Raw genomic sequence first — 26,253 nt, 5'->3', positions numbered from 1 at the left:
TCAAGTGACCCTCAAGTGATGTGATCCATTGTGCTATAGATGGCTTCTGCAGACACAGCAAAAAGATAACTCAGGGAAACCAATGCGGAGCAGGTGCACTGATGCAGGCACTGCCTGCCCGGAGGACTTTTGTTTGCAGATAATGTGGGCAGTAACATTTAAGAAAAATGAAATATTTGACATTCTGGCTTGTTGGTTTGGCCTGTTGACTTTTTTTCTGTTGCCTTCAGTCTTCCCATCTCCTCCTTCGTAGAATGTGGTTAGCCATGAGTGACTAAGTGGTGGTTTTAGAAGACGATTAGCAAAGGCCCCAACCAGTCATGCTAACCTGACGGGCAACCCCATTTGAGTGCTGTTGATGAAAGCTGGTCCTTGGGCGTACCTGAGCATCGCAAGCCCATCAGGTGGAAAGAGTCTTTTTGTAGGGCCGTTGTTTGCGGATTGAAATGGGTAGGTTGGTAGGCCTTGGTGGTTTGGGTGGAGAGGAATACGATGGGCGGGGGCCAAAAGAGGGAGAGAGTTCACTGGGCTCTGTCATCTCTTCACTCTGAAGATGGATGGGGTTGGATAGAAAGTGTGAATGAAGTAAGAATCAATGACTGATGCTTCTCTCCTATTAAAACAATCTTTTTTTTTTTTTGTCTGTTTTAAAAAAGGGGCTGGCTTTGTTTCTCCTGCCATAATGATGCAGTGCCTCTTGTTTTCAGAGCTGACATAGTTTGCATTCTGAAAACTTTTAGATGCCCAGAGTATTTCTTAAAGCTATAGGACCCCTTGTATTGGTAGTCTCCTTACCACTGTGACTTGATTCATGCTGGAACAGCTTTTAACCCATAATGGATGGCCTGAGCTACCCTTGAATCCTTGTGGATGAGTGGTGTAATCTGTCATCTGATGACAATTCTGGAAAGCCCTATTAAGCAGAAAACAGAAAATTGTGTCTCTGTAGACCCGCCAAAGTTTGAGGATTCAGGCCGCGTCCCAGAAACGTGTGTCAACTTAATATTTGGGGGCCGAGGTGGGGGTTCTCTTACACATAAAGGCTTTCCCAGCATGGTCACAAATGGAGCTGTGAGTATCTCTTTCCACACTTATGACCTTCCACCTGTGGATTCAGCAACTCAATGGGGACAGGTTTTAACCCTTTGGCTGATGTGAAGCTGAAAGATTGGGATTTTGCTTTGGGGTTTTGTGGAAGGGTTATCTGTTGGACTTTTCTCCCGTTTCTTCTGAGACGCTTCTGAGCCAATTGGCTTTTCTTGGAAAGCAGAACTGAATTTCACTGGAGAGACATATCCAAGGAAAATTTTTTCCTTTCTCGCTATTCATTAGAAGGAAACTTGGTCATTCCTCTAGTCTGTGGTTTTGGTCCCTATGGAAAGCAACTAGTGGTCACAGAAAATGTTAACTAAGGGAGTAAGTTAGAAAGCACAGCCAAAATAAGGTGGATCTGAGCCGTGGATGAATGCTCAAATACTTGGGAGCTCTCAGTGAGACTGTTGCTTATGCTTAAGTTCCTGTTTGCTGTTACATTTCTGTTCTCAGAGTTCCTTTTATGATGTTTTAGCAGGAGAAACCAAAACTTCAAAATTGTACGAATAAGAAGAATCTGCCTCTTCCTATTGAATCTATCACCTAATTTCTAGGTATAGCTGTCTCTGTTAAAATAGCTTAAAGTTTTTCTCACCTGGATCATTTGAAAAACTTCCTCAGCTCTCAGGCTGTGGCTCATTAGCAGCAGACTTCATATAGATTGAATCATTGTGAGAAAAATGATCTCTCCACATCCCATGCTGCAAATATTAATCCCTTTGCAGTTCCTCCTTGTCATTCTCATAACTTATTTTAAATGAGCATCTTTTTAAAAGGAGACTTCTTCTGAACTATGGAAATGTTCAAACCATAAGGAGAGAACCTTGGGGGACAGGCTTCTTCTGATTTATTGAGCATCCTCCCTGCAAGTAATTGAGTCTTTGTCACGTGTAGCATTGTTACGCATTCTTCATGTAGTCCTTCTACAGTTGGTTTAATCTTTCTTTCATACTATTACCAGCATAGATTTTTATCATTCCAGCTGGTCCCAACCTCTTTAGGTCCTGATTCAGTTTTCTAGCTTAGTAACTGATTTCATTATCATGTCCCTTCTTAGTCTGAGATAAAAATATTAAACAGGCAAGGCAGAAGTTAAAGGAAGGAGTTAAAGTTAGAGCAGGTTATAGCGTATACACCCATGCAGGACACCACAGTTGCAGGGGATTCTTTTACAGTCATTGACTGTGTTTGCCTCACTGGTTTATGAGCATACTCATTCTGATTATACTTTCATGTTCTCTTGCTTTAGAGTGTGTCAGAACTATTTAGTGAATGATAATTTTTAAAATAATCAAAACAATATTTGATGAGATCATCTCTGTATAGACTGTAATAGCAGAGTGTCATTTAAAAGCTATGGAAATTCAGTTAGGAAGCAAATTAGATATGGACAGCAACACTATTCATCCTTTCCCACCTGCCCTGTCTATTCTCAGTAAGAAATAATGAAATGACATTTTGAATGTACAGGCTTTCATGATACTTTACACGTGTAGAGTGCTTTATAGTTAAGCACGTGAACATATTTATCTCATGTGTCAGACTTTTGCACTTAGAAAGCCTACTGTTCATAATGTGAATTAGTACAAATCAAAATCTCCTTTGCCACTTTATGCTTTCTAAACTTCTAAGTTCGTGAAATTAGGATTATAGTATACAACTTCACATTCACGTCAAATATATGTGCAAATTTTTATCAAAATCCAAATTTGGGTTAATGTTAACTTTTGACAAGGACAACTTAGAGGGCTTGCTTATTAATGATCTTGAAGTGACATGTACACTCCCAAGTACTAGTAATTGCCAACCCTTAATGCTTCATAATGGGAATTACAATACAAGGCCAATAGTAGATTCTCAGCAGTGATTTGATTCTTTAACAGTGCTTTGGCTTGTATTTTTCTTCTCTTGTTAAAAATTAAGTAGATGCTGCTGATGAACATTAGAATTTGAACTTCACTTGATTTTCACTTCGGCTTATTTTATCACATTCTGAGTGTCTGCTTTGAACAAAGCACAACCCAGGTGCTGTGGGAGTACACAGTATATGTGTGTATATATATATATATATATATATATACACATATACTGTATATACACTGATATACACTGATATATATTTATATACTGTAGTATATATACTGTATGTACAATAGTCTGTATACACATATACATATACAGTATATATACTACTATATATATATACAGTGTATAAGTACAGTATATATATATATATATATATATATATAGTGTATATACTACAGTTTGTGTCCTCCAGGAGCAAATAGGTGATCACCAAATACTTAATACATATACAGTATATATACTACTATATATATATATATACAGTGTATAAGTACAGTATATATATATAGTGTATATACTACAGTTTGTGTCCTCCAGGAGCAAATAGGTGATCACCAAATACTTAATTTTAATACAAGTCATACTATAATAAGTATTACATTGGAAGGATCAAGCCATTGTGTATGGTTCAGTTATTTCAGTGTGTTTTGCTCATTAAAAAAGCACCCTGAAATGTATTATCTTAGTAGAAGAACCATGTATTTATCTCATGTTTCTGCAGATTGGTAATTTGGATGGGTTCAGTGGGCTTACTCATACCTTGAGGTCGAGTACTAGATTGGCTAGGAACTGCCTGGTCTAGGATGCCTTAGCCAGACTGACTTTTCTCTGCTCCATGTGATGATCTTGTCATCCAGCTGCCTGACCCAGGCCTAATCACATGGCATATCGGTAGGTTCCAAGAGAGCAAAGGGAAATGTGCAGACCACTTGAGGTCTACACTCGGACATAGCAAGCCATCGTTCCCACCACATTCTGTTGGCTAATACTGGCTACAGGGCCAGCCCAGAGTCAAAGACTGGGAAAATCAACCTCAGCTTATCCTCTGATTGGGATAGAAGACCTTTCTTTATACAAATAATGTGTCTATGGATACAGGAAGAGGCCTTAGAATAGGAGAAATCTTTGTGAGCCTACGTAGTTATAAAATATTTCATTTAAAAAGTAGAAAGTTAAACTGAAAGAAAGTTAGGTATTAGTGAGGGAGGAAAGTGTCTTAAGCATAGAAAATAGCTAGTGTTAAGTTCTGTTTAAAAACAGATGTGGATTGGTTTAATTAAGGTTTCAACTATCTTTCCTTCTGTGAACTATTAGAGTCATCTCTTTAAACCCCCATTTCTTAATTTCTCTCCTTCATTCCTCACTTTTACTGTTCGGCTTCCTTATGGACATCTTTTTTTTTTTAATGTCCTACACTTCTCATCAAATACCGCTTATTGTGGGCCAGTCTGAAATATTTCACACATCTGTTATTCACATTCATTATGAGAGAATCTTAATTTCCCCAGATTAATTAATTATTTACATTACTCATTTAATTTATGGCTGTTCGCCTTACATATTTGACCAACAGGAAAAGTTTGAGTGGGTTCTTTTCTTGAGTAACATTACTTTCTCTTCCTTGGCCTTGACTGTTATTTACTTCCGATATGCTGTCTATAGAGCTGAATGAACTAGGTTGTGACATTGCATCAGATCTCCTGAATGGAGCTTGTTGGCAACAACTCTTACACAGCAAAGCCATCCCAAGATATCTAAGGCTTTTTTTAGATGGAGCTAGTGACATTCCCCCTAGGCCAGTTATTCCCCAATTTCTAAACCTTCAGTCTGAAGTAAACACAGTGCATTTCCATTGCAGGCACTTAACTTGCCTTAAAAACAACTATAGGACCTGAGAGAAATAATTGTATATTTCTTAGGAGATGTTGAACAAATTCTGATGTTATTCCTGTTAGAGGTATATAAGTGAATCAGTACTGTCAGCTAACATCAGGTATGCAAACGGGAGAACAACTCCAGAACCTAATTATGTAGAACTGTTCTTCTTATTTCCCATCCTGACTTGATCCTATTCAATGAAATTTTGGTTTTGGAATCAAACTGCCTAATTTTTTCTTTTGCCCTGCCCACAAGTCTAACAAACAACATTACCACGAAGAACATCCTCCCTTGACTGCTCTTTGGCTCTTGTGGAAAAATCTCTCTCCTTTTTTTTTTTTTTTTTTAAGATTTTACTTCTTTATTTGAGAGTGAAAGAGAGCATGAGCAGGAGTGGGGGTGAGGGGCAGCGGGAGAAGGAGAGCAGGGAGCCTGATGCTGGGCCCTGTCCCAGGACTTCGGCATCATGACTTAAGCCAAAGGCAGATACTTAACCAACTGAGCTATCCCAGGTGCCCCTCTTGTGGAAAAATCTTAGCTTTATTTAATAGCCACTTATGTTTTAACCTCCATAGGATGCCCATTGATATAAATTTGTCTGATATAGCACATAACAAAATGATAAATAGTAAATAGAATTTCTCTTTAAATGTTTCTCCCTAACCAATCTAAATAAACCCTAACTACGAGACTACCTAAGAAGCCCAGGTCCTTACCTGTCAAGGTAGAGCAGGCCCACATCTTACAAGGCCTCAGGTGGCAGTCTTCTGTGTGGTTTTTTTTTTTTTTTTTTCATCACAGTGGCTAAGCTGTATTTAACAAAAAGAAAGCCATTTCCCACTTAATACTGATTTGTAACCTGCTGGAATGTAACCTGGGATTCTGGAGGTGGGGTGGTCTATAGTTTTCCCAAGTATTTACTGAGCAGTTGCCAAGGAGTCATGGTAGAGAAAGTGAGAGGTGTGGAGAGAGTAAGGGAATCTTTTTGTGAAAGGGTGTTCTTAGTGGAGGAAGATAGAGTGGTTTGCAAATCCATAAATTCTCTAGCAGTAAAGTGAATGGATCAGTAATGTCAATAAAAATACTTTCCGAATGCTCACTTGAAGTATTCTGTTGACCTTGAGATTATATATAATCTTGAATAAAAGAATGCCCTATAAAACTGGGAGTCATCTGCACAAGCATCAGAAATCAAGCAACTTGATAACTCATGGAATTGGAAGATGTCATTACCACAACTGATGTGGATGATGGGGTCAGAAAGAATGGTTTAAGTCATTATCTTGGAAAAGATTGTCAGCATCACTGGTGTGGTAGCATGTATATGTGGGTTGCATGTATATGTGGTTAGATGTCATTTCAGAAATGAAATCTAGAGTCGTCATATCCCAAAGGCATTTGGTGGTTAGAAGAAGATAAAATAATAATATCAGACTACCTGCACAGATCTCTTTGCTGATACAGAGTTACTAAAGGTTCCTGCAAACCATAGTCCATGTTTTAACATAGGTACAGTGAACACTTGGATATAGGTCCAGACCTCCCTAATCAGAAAGTATTCACTCATTCATTGAACACTATGTCTAGCTCTGTTATTGTGGGTATAGTGGTATGGTTAGTACAGTGAATCAGATAGAGTCCCTGCCCTTGTGGGGCCCATATTCTTGTGCTTATAAAAGAGCCTTTTCATTCTTTTCCCAAAATCTCTCTTCAGGTGACCTTCCTGGATGCCACCAGGTCTAGATTTTTATTTTATTTTATTTTATATTGATGCTATATCAGTCAGTTAGAGAGATAGCTGCAGAGCTTTCTGGCAAGATCCCCATGACAAGGCAAAGTCTGTTATACACTGATACACAGGCTTTCAGCAAAGAACTTGTAGCAATGATTTGGCAGCCTGGCATAAATAAGATGGTCAGCCTGAAACACTTGAAAAAGTGATCCTTTGTTTTTTGAAAGCAGGGTGTTCTGGTTGTTGTGTGACAAAATTGATTTGCCCAAATTGTTTTGAAAGACACCAATAACCTTCAGAATGATTCCTTTAACCTCAAAGGAAGCTCTGACAGCAGAGAATTTCTGTTCCTGAGCAGGGGAAAGCTAACACCTTTAGGTCTGGTTCTGTAAAAAATATAAATAGGAACATTACTGAGAATACACTCTGCAGAGCTAAACTTTTGACCTCATATAAGCCAAGGCCAGATCAGCACACATAGGATGGGGCCCAGGTAAATAAGGTCATCAGCCATTAGGGTGCTGCTGCAGCTGCTGCAAATCAGGTCTCCTTCCTTATCTTTCCAGGATATTATAACTGGGCCAACATTCATAGAAGGAAATGCCAGTAATATAACATTCTGGGATTAACTAAACACCCTTGGTTGATTGGAGGAGACTGTATTCTAGAACTTTGTCTCACCTCATACCAACCGCTTAACTAGAGAGGAGGTGAGCTCAGAAATTATGTCTTGTGGCTTTTTTTTAAAACATAGGATCCATTTGTTTCCAGATCAGGATCTCATGAAATACTATCCAAGCACAGTACGACTCTTTGGTATAGAAAATCATGTAAGATTTCATTTAAATGCTAGGGAAAAACCCAGACACTTTAATGGGCCAAATGGCATCATAGCACTTTGGGAAGGCCATTTTTCTATACATTATCCTCTTGCGATGGAAATCATTTTAGCAATTCAGAAGTCTGATTTTTCTAAAGTTTTGAATTGTTTTGAGAGGTTGGAAATCAGAGGAGAAAGAGCAAGTATTAGTAGGGGTTGCTAACCATATTGAGACCATGATAGTTTATAAAAGGTAGATTTTTCACAATGGAGAATAGTTGGGGTCCTTGAAAGGAAAGTGGAAGGTCCGACGAATACCCCTGTGTATTTTCTAGGGGCTTTGCTTTTCCTCAGAGAGGAAGCATAGCTACTTAACAGGAATGTGGATGGCAGACATCTGGTTCTTTCTTTGTACATTTGTGTTTGGTAAAGAGGTAGCTTCTGAGCCTCTTTGAGGACCCTCCCTTTTAGAGTTTGTGTGTCTGGAAATGTTGATTCATGAATGACAGGCACTATGGGCCCAGTCAGGGCCCTTAAACTATATCAATGGAAGTTATGTGGAGACAAGCAGTGGATGAAGGACTTTTAGTTAGGAGTTAGGAGTGGTTATGGATAATCTTTTGGATAGCAGGAGACAAAACACTAGACTTTGGATGTATTTTCCCATGAATAATAAATTGGATTTGGCCTTTGACTCATGGTTAACATTATCCATTGTTGCTGTCAACTCATATTGGCACAGTCTTGGTTTAGATGGGAAGTCTAAAGCTTGATCAACAGAGTTGTCCAGCACTTCCTGCTTTAACCCAGAGGCAGAGCCCTGCCACTTAGAATTTCCAATAGAGCATGGAACAGGCTTTCCAGTGGATTTGTAGAAGGACTTTTTCCAGAAGTGTGAGTTTGGTCTGCAACAACCTTCTACCTCTTTGCTCTAATAGAATAATTGTCACTTTTAAAGTGAGCCTGGTTTCAGCGTCACTCTGGATAGCCTCATAGCAAAGTCTGTCCATTCAGAGGCCAGAGTTTCATTCCGTTTCAGCTCTTGTGGGAAGAGCTGGGAAGCATAAACATAGTACAGGCCACCTGGCAGTTTCTCCCTTTGCTCATGGACAGCATTGGTGATCTTAAGAGGGACCAAGGTAAACTGTGAAGAATGCTGCCTGGGCTAGTGCGAAGCTTTGTACTGTTCTCTGCTACTCCCAGCAAGCCAAGCCTCAGAAACTCAGGAGGTTTCTCCCATACCTCAACACACAACATGAATATTCAAACCCACAAACCTGGAATTTGTAAATTTCTGAGATAATCACATGTTCAGGAGAAAGGACAAGTGAGTCATCACCAATGAATCTCCCTGGAAGTAGCAGCGGTATCAAAGGCTGTTACAGTAGTGCTGGCAGAATTTAAAGCCTAGAAGATCCAAACACAAATCTTATCTCCATTGATGGCACTGCCTTACTGTCCTACTAGTGAACACTTACAGGCCATGGAAAGGGCAAAAGAGCCAGATCTTGGAGCTAACTACTAACCACTGTATCCTATCGACAGCCGCTGGAGGGCAGCAGAGAGTGACAACAAAGGTCTAGATTTAGGAAATTGGGGCATGTTTCAGTTTGCCAAGAAAGAAGCCCCTTAGCTATAAGAGAATTCGCTATCTGGCAGTCAGAGCTGCAAGCATGGGCTCCTGAGAACAAGGGCCAAAAAGAGCATCTAGAACCCTGAACTGAAGATTAAAACCCTCCTTCTAGTCAGGTTCCTAGGAATGCGCAAAGAAATGAGATAGTATTGACTGGAAAAGGGGAACCAGACAGCTTCCATAAAGGTAGGTAGGGCAGTCAAAAGTGTGAAGTCTCAAGGGGGAAGCAAAAATGGAACAGGGACCAAATGAAAGAGTTTGGTGGGAGGCAAACTAGACTGAGCAAGTTGCAGAGGCAAAAGTACAGTCAGGCTATATTGATTGCCTGAGACAGCTGTCCGTAGGAAGGAGCCTTCTGTAGGGTACATATCATCAGGCAGGGAGCTGCAAGGGGACCAATCTCAGTTGTGACTGAACAATCAGATCAGTGAGATTCTCATCTCTTAAAGTAGCTCCTCCTTGATCAACCAGGGTCAGTTCTTTCTTAGTGTTTCTTGATTTCAAGAGCAAAATAACTCTTTGAGAACATGGCCAGAGAGAAAGGTGATATGACATTCTAAGACATAAGTAAGGGATTCTTAACATGAAATGAAGTTGAACTTGGACATGAAACCCTTCTGGGTAGCATGGGTATGAAAGGCCAGTTGACTTTCCTAGATTAGCTTCTGACATTCCCTTTTCACTTTTTATTCTGTAACATTTGGTAAGAATATCCCATGGAAAAGAAAAACTGGCTCTGGCAAACTAGTAATATAGGCAAGATCCTAATAAATCCGGGGACTTAGGATCTGTTCCCAGTAGGTAGCAAGAGAGCTGGTTAGTTTCTTCGTAATGCTGAGCACTTAACAGTTTTCCAAATCCCTTAAGTGTGGAGAAAGAAAACTCTTGGTTGGCCTTTTAAACTTCTACCGTCTCCCTTCTATGTCTCAACTCCTTAAATATTTAGAAAAATGGGAGTCTTCTATATCCACAAATTCCAGGAACCCTGTGCTGGGTGTTGGGACAGCATAGTGGTTAAGAAGTTTGGAATTGGGATGCCTGGGCGGCTCAGTGGTTGAGCATTTGCCTTTGCCTCAGATGGTGATCCCAGGGTCTTGGGATTGAGTCCCACATGAGGCTCCCCACAGGGAGTCTGCTTCTCCCTCTGCCCATGTCTCTGCCCTTCTCTGCGTGTCTCTCATGAATAAATAAAATCTTTTTTAAAAAAGCTTGGGATTGGGCCTGGGTTACTAGCTGTACATTTGGCAAATTACTTGATATCTCTAAGATGTAGTTTCCTACTACCTTTGGTTATATGCTTACCAAATTGAGTAACATGATAATGCTTACTCCAGCATTTTAACCTTATAAGTTATTATAAACTCATCTTTTTTATAGCCTAGGATCTGTCTTCAGTTGGTTAGTTCATAAATGTAATGAGAGGCTAAATAAATTATGATATATTTAAATATCACTCATCAATAAAAAGGAAATATTTGATAATCCAGTTCTAAAATTTATATAAAGTTCTAGAAAATGCAAACTAATCTGTACTGACAGAGAGTAGATCAGTGATTCTTTGGGGATAAGGGGACAGGACTGATGACAAAGAAGTACAAGGGAGCTCGGGATGATAGACATGTCCTTGGTGGTGGTGGTGATAGTTACATAGGTCTACATACTTGTCAAAACTCATGGAACTGTATGCTTAAAATAGGTTTGTTTTGTACATGAAATTATATCTTATTAAAATTGATTTTTTAATTTAAATTCAATTAGCCAACATATAGTATATTATTAGCTTCAGATGTCATTTTTAATAATTCATCAGTTGCGTCTAACACCCAGTGGTCATCAAATCATGTGCCCTCCTTAATGCCCATTGATTTTAAAAGTAACAATGTAAAAGGTATATGTAACTTTCTATGTATAAAATTCTAGAATTTATATTGTTATTTTCACTTGGTGTAATGTTTTGAGATTCATCCATGGATTTGGATGAATCAAGAGTTCATTTTTTTAGTTGACAAGTGATATTTCTCTATATGGATGTATTATAACGTACTTAGTCATTCACCTGTTATATTTACTAACATTTTGTTATTTCCAGTCTTGGAATATTATGAATAAGGCTGCTATGGACATTCATGTGCAAGTGCTTGTGTGGATATGTGTTTTCATTTCTCTTGGGTAACACAAGGAGTGGAATTGTTGAGTCTGTGCTAAGAGTATGTTTACCTTTATTTTTTAAAATGTCAAACTCTTCCAAAGTGGTTGTGCCATATTGCACACCCACCTGCAGTGAACAAGAGTTCAGGTGTTTCACATTCTCTTCAATGTTTGATGCGACCGTCTTTTGTCTGTTGGTTTATTGAGGCATAATTTACATATAGTAAAATTCATCCTTCTTAGATATACAGATCTATAAATTTTTACAAACTTACACAGTTGTGTAACCACCACAAAAGTCAATAAAACGTCTATAACTCAAAAAATTCTTTAGGCCTTTTCAAGCAATGACTCTCCTCTTCCTGTTTCCACCTCCTGGCAATGACTGCTCTGCTCTCTGACACTATAGTTTTGTCACTATTAATGGAATCATACTTTTAATTTTGGCCTCTTTCACTGAGCATAATGCTTTTGAGATTCATCCATATTATTGCATATATTGGTAGTCTGCTCATTTTTGTTGCAGAATAGTATTCCATTATGGGGATTATTTACTCATTCACCAGTTGATGAATATTTGGATTGTTCCCCATTTGGAGATATCATGAATAAAGCCATTTGTGTAAAGGTTTTCATGTGGACATATGTTTTTATTTTTCTAGAGTAATAAGTACTGAGGAGAGGTAACTGGATCGCAAAGTATATATTTAATTTATAGGAAATTATCAAGCTCTTTTCCAAAGTGCCTTTACCATTTTGCATTTCCATCAGAAGTATATGAGAGTTGCAGTCGCTCTGCACCCTGACTAGTATTTGGTATTGTCGATTTTTGTTATCTGCTCCATTCTAATAGGTATATATAGTAGTACCTTGTGGTGGTTTTAATGTACATTCCCATAGTGACTATTGATGCTGAACATCATTTTGTATACTTATTTGGCATCCATATATCTTCTTTTGTGAAGTGTTTGTTCAAATCTTTTGTCCAGTTTTTCAAATAATTCTTATTATTTTAAAATACTTTTATATATTTTGGTTAATAGTCCATTATCAGTTATGTGTTTGGCAATACTTTTTTCTCCTAGACTGTGACTTTTTTTTCTTAACAGTATCTTTTGAAGTTTTGAGTTTTTTATTTTAATAATACATAGTTCATATTGACATCATTTTTTCTTTCATGGCTTATAGTCTATGTGCCCTATCTTAAGAAATTTTTACCTAACCCAAAGTCACAAAGATTATCTCCTATGTTTTCTTCAGGGAGTTTTATAGTGTTACATTTAGGTCTCTGATGATATATTTTGAATTAATTTTTCGATATTATGTAAGATATGGTCATGTTTTGAATTTTAGTGTAGAATATATAGTTAGTTGTTCCACCACCATTGGTTAAAAAGACTATGCTTTCTCTGCTGATTTGCTTTGAGACATTTAATTAAAAAATCAATTGACCCAATGTTTGTGTTTTTCTATTTCTAGATTCTAGATTCTGTGCTGTGTCTGTGCGTGTTGATCCATGTGTGTCTGTCCTTTTACTGTGTCTTGATCTTACTTTTATGTTAAACTTGAAATCAGTTAGTATGATATGAGTTCACATTTTTTTTAATCTTTTTTTTAATTCTAGGTCCTTTACATACATATTTTAGAATCAGCTTGTTGATTCCTACAAAAAAAGTTTCTTGGAATTTTGGCTAGGATTTTGCTGGATTCTTAGATCAGTTTGAGAAAAATGGGCCTTCTGACAATATTGAATCTTCTAGTCCATATGTGTGTGTGTGTGTGTGTGTGTGTGTGTAGTCTCTCTCTCCATTTATTTTTATCTTTGATTTCGCTCATGAGTGCTTTGTATTTTTTAGCAAATTTTGCATGTATTTTGTAAGATTTCACAATATTTCATGTTCATTGTAAATGGTATACTTTTAATGTCAATTTTTAATTGTTCAGCACTAGTATATAGAAACAACTGTTATTTGTATGTTGACCTTGAATTTCAAACTTGTTAAACTCACCTATTAGACCTAGTAGTATCTTATATATTTGGGGGGGTTTTCTAAGTAGACATTTATGACATCTGTGAATAAGACCATTTTACTTCCCATTCAATCTAGATACCTTTTGTTTTTTGCCTTATTGCACTAGGACCTCCACTGCAATGTCAAGTAGAAGTACTGAGCACAGTTATCCTTGTCTTGTTCCTGATCTTAATGGGGAAGTATTCCGTTTTTACTATTAAATAAAATAGGTATAAATTTTTTATGTCCTTCATCAGTTGAGCAACTGTCTTTTTACTCTTAATTTGCTTATAGAGTTTTTATTATGAAGGGCATAGAAGTATTATTTTTTTAAAGATTTTATTTATTCATTCATGAGAGACAGAGAGAGAGACAGAGAGAGAGAGGCAGAGACACAGGCAGAGGGAGAAGCAGGCTCTATGCAGGGAGCCCGAGGTGAGCCAGATCTCCAGAATCAGGCCCTGGGCTGAAGGCGGCGCTACACCACTGAGCCACCAGGGCTGTCCATGAAGGGCATAGAAGTTTTATATTCTGTCTTTTAATTAGGCATTATTATTTTTAAACTTAAAAGTTATGTCTAATGTTTTGTTTTTACATTGAAATTATAAGATATATATTCATACTTAAAGCTTTTTATCTGAATTACTTCTTAAAATGATTTGTTTATATAAGAGTTATAAAACCCTTATTATGGCTTTTCAATGGATGGCTGATTCCTACAACAAAGGGTTATATCAATGTAAAGAATACCCAGTAGTCGGGATCCCTGGGTGGTGCAGCGGTTTAGCGCCTGCCTTTGGCCCAGGGTGTGATCCTGGAGACCCACGTCGGGCTCCCAGTGCATGGAGCCTGCTTCTCCCTCTGCCTATGTCTCTGCCTCTCTCTCTCTCTCTCTCTCTCTCTCTGTGTGACTATCATAAATAAATAAAAATTAAAAAAAAAAAAGAATACCCAGCAGTGAATTCATGCACTACTTTTACAGAGCCTCACTAACATTGAGTCTATACTATATAAATTTTAAGTGTTTTAGTAAATTTAATATGTATTAATTAAGAGGATGCCTCATTCTTTCACATTTTTTTCCTTTTTTTTTGCACATGAAAAATATTGAGTGGCCCATGATCATCAATAAGGGTGTGACTTTATGAGTGTCCCAATTTTCAGTTCTCACTGTCCTGTTCTGTGGTAAGTTTTTTTGCAGTCTGATTTGGTGATGCACCCTCAATATCATGTTAGCTCATTATAATCTAATAAGAAAAGTGAGACTGATACTTCTAAAAAGTTAACTATTAGTAAGAAGCAGCAAATGATTTAAGCACCAAATTAAGTAGCATGTAAGCATTGTATGGGTTTGAAGGAGGGAGGTATGGCTGTGCCATTAGAAGTGATGATTCTTGCCCTTTTATTTATTGTTTTTATCATGAGTCAGTAGAAGCTGATTTTCTTTCTCACTTTTACTTCCGTTATTTAGTTTTTCTGAAAGCATTCTATGACAAAACATTTTATATTCACTCTTCATGGTGTCTGTGAAAATTGTGGTCATCTGGGGAGATTTAATCCCATGCTAGTAATAAAAAATGTTTAAACTATTCCTTTGCTCCAGTGTTATTACAGAAAAGAGCAAATTAGCCTGCTTTGGGCAGGCAAAATTAAGGTATAACTTCTCTGTTTTCCAGACTATGCTAAAAAAATACGCTCTAGAGACTTAATCTGAAGGTTTAGACGTTCATCTAAGCCAAACATCCATCTTAGAGAGGCTTCCCAAATTCTTCCCAGAGCTCTGTGCTTTGAGCCTGGTCAAGGCAAACAGCAGGTTTTCTATAGCAATGGTCTGATCTCGATATGAGCTACTACTGGTAGAGTCTGTACTATTCGGTGTTGTCAGCCCAGGGAGATTTGGAGAGACATTGAGGGAAAGTAGTTGTCAGAAGCTACTGGTACACCAAGACTATATGAAAAAGAACTGTCTCATAGTAAATTGACAATGTCATTAAAAGAGCATATGTGTTATGAGGTAAGGCATATGTAATTATTCTTTGTAGAGTATGTACTGCCTATCATTAATCACTACAGCATTTGTGCATGTGGTGTAGTATGGTGGTGGTGGTGCCGGTGTATGTGTGTGTGTGTGTGTGTGTGTGTGTGTGTGTATTTTTCCATGCATGCTTTCCTATTCTAAATCAACATGCAGTTAGAGCTCTATATGATGCTGTTAATTTTTCCTTCCCTTATCACACCTGATAGAAATCACTGAAAGAAAGAAGGTGGTTTTCCATGTGATTTCTCTGGATGCCAACTTTCCTACATCTATCTTTCTATCTTTGTGAAGCACTGCCCGCTTGAGGAAGTGACAGTGAAAGGAGACAGTTAATTTCATTGGTGGAAGGTGATAGGTTTTGGGGAAGGGGCATAGGAGTGGATATGTTCATGGTTCTTTCTGTTAAGTATGAAACTCTATTCTTATTCCTTCTCTTGTTCTGTTTTAGGTCTCTGTCACTGAGGATCTTTTACTTTTTTTTCTTCCATTCTGCCACCTACTATTTCTTTAAAACAGAATTATAATCCTGTCATTTCCCTGCTTACAAAGCCTGAGAGCTCTCTGTTGCCCAAAGAATAGAGGACAAACTCCTAGCAAAGCAAGCCTGGTCCCAGCTTGTCTTTCTGGTCTCCTTTTCCTGTCACTCTTCCCCATGTAACCTTTTCCAGGACCACTCTTCACACCTTCCCAGTCCCAAAACTGGGTGAGCTTCAGGACCCCTTTGCCTATCACAGAGGGCACTCTCTCTCAGTAGAGTGACAGACTTATTCCCTTCCTTCACAGTGTGACTCAAATGTCATCTCCTTTATAAATTCTTCCCAACCTCTTCAGGCAGATTTAATTGTTCCCCCTTTGGGTCCCTGACATTTTGTATGTCCCTTCATTACTAATTCTCTTATAATTACTTGTTCAATCATCCACCTTCTCCATTAGATTCTGTGTTCACCAAGGGTGAGAACCCTGTTTTGTCCTTGAATTCCCCCTCCCCCAGTGGGTAACTTAGTTCCTATTAAGTATTATGCTTTCATAACACTTGCCGAATGCATTGACCTAATATTGTTTTGTGGCATTTCAGAAATAAATGGAATTAGATGGAGTATCTGAATAATATTTGCCCTCAAGCTCCTGTAAATAAATAGTATTCATAATTTTTCTCCCACAACATGCTCTTAATTTTCACTTTAATTTTATTAAATGAAGTGTAGAGATCACAGCCCTGGAGAAGGCAGGACTAAATATAGGGAAAGGGAACCTAGCTAGTAGTCTCCCAGACCTAGCATATGAGGGCTTCTCTAGCTAGAGCCATAAGGAAAGGCCACCTAGGAGGAGCATTGTGAAGCTAAATGCTTCGTCTGGGAAAGAAAACAGCTCCTCACCCGATAAATTGTTCTTACTGCTACAACAGGAGATGACTTCTCAGATGAAACACTTGATCATATTCTTCCAACCCTGGTGAGCACCTGTGTCAAGTGTCAGGTGTTGCCTTTCTATTTCTATTCCCAAATGGAGGCCATTTTCTCAATGAAAATCCACCCTTGGAGTTCATCCAGAATCTCATCCTTATTATATCCCTCTGGGACATACATGGCCTACTAACTGAGCTCCAAAATTAGGCCAGAATGTCAATTCAAACTCTGAAACCAATTCAAGATATTGAAATCTTTCTAGGATTGACTTCCTAAGTAGTTTACAAATAATTCCTGCCAAGGCAGTGTGAAATTTTGAATGAAAGTGATTAATGTGTTGAACATGTAACATGACCTTATTCTGTATGCGAGAAATATGCTGATCATCATCATGTATGATAATTAAAAACTCTTAATGTGTTATATTCTATTATAGCTTAAAATACCCTAATTTCAAACTTTATTACAATGCTGTACTAATAAAAAAAATACTGTATTGGCATAAAAACAGACATATAGAGCAAAGGAACAAAATGAGAGCCCAGAAATAAACCCCTGTATACATGGCCAATTAATTTACCACAGAAACTCCAAGAGTATACAATGGGGATAGTATCTTTAATTAATGGTGTTGGGAAAGTTGGACAGCCAGATGCACAAGAATAAAACTGGACCACTATCTTAACACAAATATTAATTCAAAATCGATTGAAGACTTTAACATTAGACCTGAAATCATAAAACTCCTAGAAAAAAACAGAAGTGAGTAAACTCTTTGACATCAGTGTTCACAATGATTTTTTGAATTCCTCAGCAAAAGCAAAAATAAACAAGTAGGAATATGTCAAAGTGAAAAGCTTCTGTACAACAAGGGAAACCATCAACAAAGTGATATGGCAACCTACTGAATGGGAGAAAATATGTACAAATCATGTAGCCACTAAGGGGTTGATATCCAAAATTTATAAAGAATTTATATAACCCTATAGAAATAAAATCCCCAAACAATCTGATTTAAAAATGGGCAGTGGATCTGAATAGACATTTTTCCAAAGAAGATATACAGATGGCTAACTGATACATGAAAAGATGTTCAACATCACCAGAGAAATGCAAATCAAAACCACAATGAGATATCACTTCACACCTGTTAGAATGGCTGTTATCAAAAAGACAAGAAGAATACCAAGTGTTGTCAAGGATGTAGAAAAAAGGAAACCCTCGTGCACTGTTTTGGGAATGTGAATTGGTGCAGCCACTATGGAAAACAGTATGTACGTTCCTCAGAAGCATGAAAAGCATAACTACCATATGATCCATCAATTCTACTTCTGGGTATTTGTCCAAAGAAAACAAAAACACTAACTTAAAAAGATATCTGCACTCCCATGTTCATTGCAGCATTATTTACAACAGCCAAGATGTGGAAACAACCTAAAATACCTATTAACGGATGAATGAATAAAGAAGATGTGATAAACACAGAGTGAAATATTATTCGGCTATTAAATCTTCATATTTGCAACAATATGAGTGGACCTTCAGAGCATTATGTTAAGTAAAATAAGTCAGACAGAGAGAGATAAATACTGTATGATCTCACTTACATGTGGAATCTAAAACAAACAACAATAATAAACCCCAAGCTCATAGAAACAGAGAACAGACTGGTGATTGGCAGAAGCTGGGGTTGGAAGAGGGGGTAAAATGGATGAAGGTAGTCAAAAGGAGCAAAATTCCGGTTGTAAAATAAATAAGTCATGGGGATGTAATGTACATAATAAGAAAAAAAATCTGTTACTATGTTGGTGATGATGTTAACTAGACTTACTATAGTGATCATTTTACAGTATATATAAATACTGCATCATTATGCTATCTAACTGAAACAAATAAATGTTGGACATCAATTATGCCTTAATTAGAGCCTTCTAAAACTAAGTCCCTGATTTTCTCATTCCCTCCATGAATACCTGTTTCTTCTGCAGTCTTCTGAATCTCAATTAATAGCAATTTTGATATTTATTCTAGGAATAGAAACCTTGGAGTCATCCTAAGGGGTTATAAATTTCTCTCACATATTACATCCAGTCTATTAGCAAGTTGTGTTTTCTCTCCTTTCAAAATATATTCAGAAGCCAACCATTTATAACTATCATTTATCTTTTCCTGATTCAAGTAATGACTATTTTTCACTGTATTTTTGCAATAGCTTCTTAATTGGTCTCCATCATTGTGCCTTTACTCCTCTATAGACCATTTTCAATGTGGAGCCAGCATAAAACAGTTAAAACAAAAGTCAGATCATGTCACTCCTCTGTCCAAAACCTCACAATGACTTCCCATTTCATTCTAAGTAAAAGCCAAGTGCTTTTAATGTCCTACAAGAGCCTATAGGATCTTGCACACACAATATCCCTGAACTCCAACCTCTCCTACTGCTTTTCTCCTTGCACTGCTAGCCTCTGTATCATTTCTCAAACATGGTGCACTCCCGTCTCAAGGCCTGTGTACTTGACACCATCACTTCCTAGAAATCTCTGTTCCAGATACATATATTGCTTGTACCTTTATCTTCCTCAGGTCATTATTCAAGTCATTTCAAGTTCACCTCCTTATTGAGGCCTTTCCTATTTAAGATTGTTGCTTTTTTCTCCCACTACCTCTGTCACCCCACCACCAAACCAAAAACCAGAGTAAAGTTCTCTATCCTCTTCTTTGCTTTATTTTTCTCTAAGGAATTTATCATCTAGTATATTTTGTGCCTTACATATCTTGTTTGTTTTCCACCCACTAGAAAATTTTTCATGCATTTATGGATTTTGCCCATTTTTGAACAGCTTTATTCTTAGTGTCTAGAACAATCCCTAGCACATGGTAGCCTTTAATTAAAAGAAAAAAGTGTAATCTTATATGTTTGCCTTAGTTTTAAGTACTAAGAGGTTAATAGCCTTTTAGATAGGAATTGTTCTACAAAGCAACTGATGCGCCATTAAAAGTAGGCATTTCAGAGAGTTTTTGATCACTGGTTTAAAAATGTGTTGTACATATTGGATATAAACTCTATACCTTTCAATGAAGTAGAAAAAGGATCTTTCCTGAAAGTAACCTTGGTTGTAGATTTCTTTGCTTTAAATGTAGGTTGATAGAGACCTGCTGATAAATGTCCCTTTCTAATAACATGTGGTCCAGGTTGGTGATGTTGATGGTGATGATGTTGATGGGATTAAGTGTGGAGAAAAAAACTGTGAGCCAGATGGGAAAGTCTGATCACAAGTTGCAGTAAAACTTCTGGCAATGCAGCTTATCAAGAAATGGTCAAAGTAACTTGACAGAACAGTTGGGGAGGAATGTTTTGGTAGACCAATAATTGGCTCCTGATTGGAAAAGTATGTTGTGACTTTTAGAGGACTTTTAATATAGTATGGGGATGGAATCACCTCTTTTTTCTAGCAGAGTATAGTAGAGTATGATGATATATGGAAAGTTTGGATAAATCAGGATACCAGGTGAATGTGATAATATGATATAACCTGGGATAATGAGTTCAGTAAACAAGGAGAAAGAAGCATCTGTGATAGTTTAAGTACAGTATCTTGGATTCCCCCCTCCAAAAAACAATATATTAAAACTGCATAATCTAAAATTAGAGACCACAAATTCAGTAGCCCATCCTGAGACATGGCAGAGAAATCTGAAATAAGATATTCCTAGCTAATTAGGCACCTTCTGTTGCTTTCTCTTTTTTTTTAAGATTTTATTTATTTATTCATGAGAGACACAGAAAGAGAGAGAGAGAGGCAGAGACACAGGCAGAGGGAGAAGCAGGCTCCATGCAAGGGAGCCCGATGTGGGACCAGATCCCGGATCTCCAGGATCACGCCCTGGACCAAAGGTGGCGCTAAACCGCTGAGCCATCGGGACTGCCCTGTTGCTTTCTTTCTGTCCATTTCCTTGATCCCCTTTCTCAGCATGGTTGTCAATGTCCATGAAAGCATTGGGTGCACAGAAACCCAGAGAATAGAGAATGATGTGTGGACTCACAGCTTGCTGAAATCTCCCTTTGCTTTTAGAAAGGGCAGCTAGCAACAGTGCACTATCCTTAAGTAGCAAATTGCCTGGATAGGGATCATAAGATTTAATCTTTAAATCTGTGACCAGCTAATTGCATAGATGCTAAGGTTGGAAGGCCTAGATAGGCCAACTGACTCCTTGAAATGTGGATTTTTTTTTTTTAATTTCCCAGTCTGGAACAGAATAAGATAATTGTGGTTTTATGTTAGTCGTACCGTGTAATGTGCTGAGCAGCATAGGTTTCAGAGATTTCTTTATTGTGGCTTCTGCTTTTTTATGAGTTTATGGTAATAGAACTAAAAAAAGTCTTGGCGAAAAGTCAGCTGTGGCAGAGGTGAAGCCATTAACCTTCCTTCCTACTTTGTCTTTCCCATTTTCCCCTCAGAATCCAGTGGTACTTTTAAATACACACACACTTCTAAAATCTCTTATGCACATACTGAGTCTTGTGTTATACATTGTTCTACCATCTTTTAGATACATTGACCCCTGGGTGAGAACTAGAGCTCATTGCTTTTCATAAGCCAACCCTTCTTACTTTTGAAGAGATGTTCTTTGGGCCCCAAGATGATAAAACAAGGTTGCCAGTAGCACTGAGGCTAGTGGCAAAGATTGGCATTGTTTTCACCCCCATTTTTGTCCTCCTCATCGAAGTTTAAGAATAAGGTGGCTGACAGATTAGAATCTAATTTAGCAACTAATGGTAGAACCACCTCCTCTGCACTCTGCATAGGATATAGGACATTGAAGGGCAAGTCAGGATGTGTGATGATGCCAGACACTTGGTTATCTTGGGAAAGTCTCTTCCTTATATTTTAATTTTCCCAATGTAAAATGAAATAATTAGGTTAGGTAATTTTCATGTTCCCTCTGATGTCTTACATTCTGTGATTCTGGATCATCTTTACTGGCTTTAGACTTGCCCTCTTTCAAGATGGTTTCCTTCTTCATTTATACATACTTGCTTAGAACTCCTCTATTTAAGTTTTAGAAGATAGCATTTATGTAACAGGAAGATTTTCAGCTGTTTTATCACAGATGATCCTCCTTTTATAACACAAGATCCACCTGATTCCTTTAGTTAGTTAAATGAAAACTTATCAGTCCACATATCTATCTCAGAATCTACTTGCCTCAGTTGGAAAAAAAAATAATATGGACATCAAGAGTCTCCCCTGCTTGCATTCTTTTTTTTTTTTTTTTTTTTTTGAAAACCTGAGGCAAAGGTCTTGCTTACCAGCAGTGGGACCTACCATCTAGCTATTACAGCTTTCCACTTACCTTGCTTTAGGGAGTTCTAGCAATGATCTATTATTATTCTATTGCCTAGAGCAAGATGTTCCTGGAAAAGAGGTCTCTGAATGTTCAGCCAATTTAGCAATTCATTGGCTGAGTGTTCTGAGATATTTTAGGATATTATGTACAAAATTGACATTTGTGTGGTCATTGCCCAAGTAGCAGCACATGAAAGATGACTGAATTAGAAGGTAAAAGACTAAGAAAAAGTGTTTTTGAGAAAATTATTTCCAAGTTAAAAGAGGAAATCAATAAGTCATGTACAGGCAAAACTTCACATAAGAATCTTCAAGATCAGTGTCTCCTTAAAGATCTAGCTCTCTGCTCGTTCTTTGGCTCTTTTTTGGGAGGGAGGGGGTTCTGTACTTCTACCCATTCCTTCGTATCATGCTTCAAGTTTCTCTTAGTCTTCTGTTCTTCATACTCTCCATATTCTGCCTAGCTCAGGAAAGAAAAATGTGTGTGTGGGAGAGAATAATGCCCGCTCCCCCAGAGATGTCCACACCTTAATCCCTGAGGCCTGTGACTATGCTACCTATAGGACAAAAGAGGCTTTACAAATATGATGGTGAGGACTATGAGATGCGGAGATTATCCCAGATTATCTGGGCAAATCCAATCTAATCCCTTGAGTCCTTAAAAGAGAAGAGGGAAGCAGAAGAGCAGGTTAGAGAGATGAGATGGAAGGAAAAGAGAGATTCAAGGTGTGAGAGGAGTTTGACCTACCTTGCTGGTTTTAAAGATAACATGAGCAAAGAGTATGGGTGGCATCTAGAGGCTAAGACTGGCCCTCAGCTAACAGCCAGCAAGCAAATGGGGATCTCAGTCCTATGCCCATGAGGCACCAAATTGTCAACAAACTACATGAACACAGAAACAAATCCTCCTCTAGAGCCTCCAGAAAGGAATGCAGCCCCCTTGATTTTAGCTGAGGAGAGACTATGTTGTACTTCTAATTTATAGAACTGTGAGATAATACATTTGTATTGCTTAAGCCACTAAATTTGTGGTAGTTTGTAATGAAAGAAATATAAAACTAATCCAACATATATTATGTCTTCTGTTGCCAAAGTCAAAAACTATATAAGCTTTTCAATAATGCAGTGCAATATAAGAGTGCGATCTGAATGATATTGGGAAATGAACATGCAGAAGAATGAAGTTGGACCACTTTTCACACCATATGCAAAAATGAATTTAATATGGATGAAAGACCTAAATGTGAGACAGGAAACCATCAAAATTCTAGAGGAGAAAGCAGGCAGCAACCTGTTTGACCTCAGACACAGTAGCTTCTTACTAAACATGTCTCCGAGGCAAGGGAAATAAAGCAAAAATGAACTATCAGGACTTCATCAAGATAAAAAGCTTCTGCACCAGCAAAGGAATCAACAAAACCTAAAAGACAACCGGCAGAATGGGAGAAGATATTTGCAAAGACCTATTGGATAAAATGTTACTATCCAAAATCTATAAAGAATTTATCAGACTCAACACCCAAAAAAACAAGTAATCCAGTTAAGAAATGTACAGAATACATAAAATAGACACTTTTCCAAAGAAGAGGTACTGACAGCTAACAGAAACATGAAAAGATGCTCAACATCACTCATCATCAGGGAAATACAAATCAAAACCACAATAAGAATCCACCTCACACATAAGGATGCCTGGGTGGCTCAGCAGTTGAGCGTCTGCCTTTGGCTCAGGTGTGATCCTGGAGTCCTGGGATCCAGTCCCACATTGGGCTCCCTACATGGAGCCTGCTTCTCCTTCTGACACAGGCCTGTGTCTCTGCCTCTCTCTGTGTCTCTCATGAATAAATAAATAAAATCTTAAAAAAAAAAAAAAAAGATACCACCTCACACCTGTCAGAATGGCTAAAATTAACAATTCAGGAAACAATAGATGTTGGTGAGGATACAGAGAAAGGGGAACCCTTTTGCACTGTTGGTGGGAGTGTAAACTGGTGCTGCCACTCTGGAAAACATTATGGAACTTCCTCAAAATGTTAAAAATAGAACTACCCTAAAACCCAGCAATTGTACTACGAGGTATCTATCCAAAGGATACAAAAATGCTGATTCGAAGGGGCACCTGCACCCCAATGTTTATAGTAGCACTATCAACAATAGCCAAATTACGGAAAGAGCCCAGATGTCCATCAACTGATGAATGGATGAAAAAGATGTGGTGTGTTTACACAAACACACACACGCAGATGCATACAGTAGAATATTACTTGGCAATCAAAAGACTGAAATTTTGCCATTTGCAACCATGTGGGTGGACTAGAGTGTATTATGCTAAGCGAAATAAGTTAGTCAGAAAAAGATAAATATCCTATGTTTTCACTCATGTGCAGAATTTAAGAAACAAGATAGATGAACATAGGGGAAGGGAAGGGAAAAGAAAATAAGAAATGGAGAGAGACAAACCATAAGAGACTCTTAAATATAGAGAACAAACTGAGGGTTGCTGGAAGGAAGGTGGAGAGGGGGATGGACTACATGGGTGATGGACATTAAGGATGCACTTTATTGGGATGAGCACTGGGTGTGATACATAAGAGATGAATTACTAAATTCTACTCTTGAAACCAGTACTACACTATATGTTAACTAACTTGAATTTAAATTTAAAAAAGAATGTGATCTGTACATTTAGACTAAGCTAAATTTGAATCTTGTCTCTCTCATACACTACTGAATGACTTTGAGAAAATAATCATTTTGAACTTTTTCAACTTGTGAATTTGGGAAAGGACACAGATATTCAGTTCATAACAGAAGGCTATCCTTTGATTTCTTATAATTCTGCTTGAGAAGACTTTATTTTCTAAAGTTTCTAATCACTATCAGATTTATCATCTTTTATGTTAGTATAATTACTTTTTCTTATGATAATAAAAACAGTTTGGTTTAAGTACTTCCCTTATACATTTAGAGTCATCATCTTCATTTAAGTTATAGAAAACACCTCTCTTTTCCTACGAATAAAAAAAAGAACTAGACAAAAAACTTTTATCTGTACTAGTTTTAGATATGATAGGAAGAACTGCCTGCCTATTATGATGGACAAAAGTAATAATGTTGGAATATCAGGAACCTTGCTAGAAATGTACATATATAGAGATTGTCATCAACAATGAATAAACTAGAAGGTCTCTTCTTAGCCAATTATTTTTATTTACTTAAGACCTTAAGTTCCAGCTGCCTAATGGGAAATAGGAAAAAGAAACCAATAATAGTGACGTGCTAAGAACTTTGTGTGTATTAACTCATTTGATCCTTACAACACTGTTGTGAGGTAAATACTCCTGTTATCCTCATTTTACAGATGTCCTCTTAGTAATAGACTCAATTAGCAAACTTGTTTTAATTGAATTTGTTTCTTCTTATTTACCACAGACATTTCATTGCTTATTTATTGCATAGCTGTCCCTCTTTCACCTTTCTTAAAATTCTTGGTTTAAGCTATCAGTATATATACAGGGAACAAGTGTAGATTTTGAAAATTGATGCCATAAGACTCTAGGGCTGCAGTGTTTCAAGAGATGATCCACTATTGTGGAAAGGTTGCTAGGTCTGATTGGGCATATACAGTAGACACCTGGGCATTTCCTAGAGAATTTAGGGCTATTTGGACTTAGTGAAGTGAATGGTAAAAGCAGAAAATATTTAAATGTTGTGGGTTTTATTGAATTTTCCTTCTTTGCAGTCTCTGCACAGGAGATTTCTTCACTTCAGAGTATTTCTTCCCTTTAAAGGACTTTACCTATTCGATTGTATAAGGCTTTCAAATGAGTCAACTATTTGACCTCAGCAGTTCTGTTGAGTATCAGCAATGGACTCTAAAAGTCAGTATGTCTATGTCTTTGTGGTGGGTGATCATCTCCTCTAGTTTATATTCTATTTTGTAGTATATTTTGTAAACATATTTGTTATGCTTTATGTAATGTTTTACGTTAAAATATTAAAGAATACTTACCAGATACAAATTTTAAGTTTTATTAACTTTGTATTACTCTTCTAGAATACATGCTGATATAAATCCATTGAACTTTTAATTAAGTCCAAGATGCTGTGCTGAATTTTGAGTGGAAAGCATACACAAGAACTGGTCCTTATCCTTGGTTTGTACCGTAGTAGGAAAGCAGTATGTACAGTATCAAGTGCGTGCATTCCTGAGGTAAAGAATGCCTACTCACTGCTCCCTTGGAAAAACAAAAACTAAAGGTTCTTTGCTCATACAGAGC

At 37.5% G+C, this 26,253-nt stretch overlaps 1 protein-coding gene across 2 annotated transcripts in view; it reads left to right on the top strand.

The window, feature by feature from the left end:
• Positions 1 to 26,253, top strand: part of EXOC6B (exocyst complex component 6B) — a 620,952-nt gene that overhangs the window by 464,511 nt on the left and 130,188 nt on the right. The window lies entirely within an intron of this gene.

This window comes from Vulpes lagopus, chromosome 5, assembly GCF_018345385.1.
Source record: "Vulpes lagopus strain Blue_001 chromosome 5, ASM1834538v1, whole genome shotgun sequence".
In the NCBI taxonomy this organism is placed as follows: Eukaryota; Metazoa; Chordata; class Mammalia; order Carnivora; family Canidae; genus Vulpes; species Vulpes lagopus.
The sequence above is the reverse complement of the archived record's forward strand: the minus strand, read 5'-3'. Positions and strand labels throughout refer to the sequence as shown.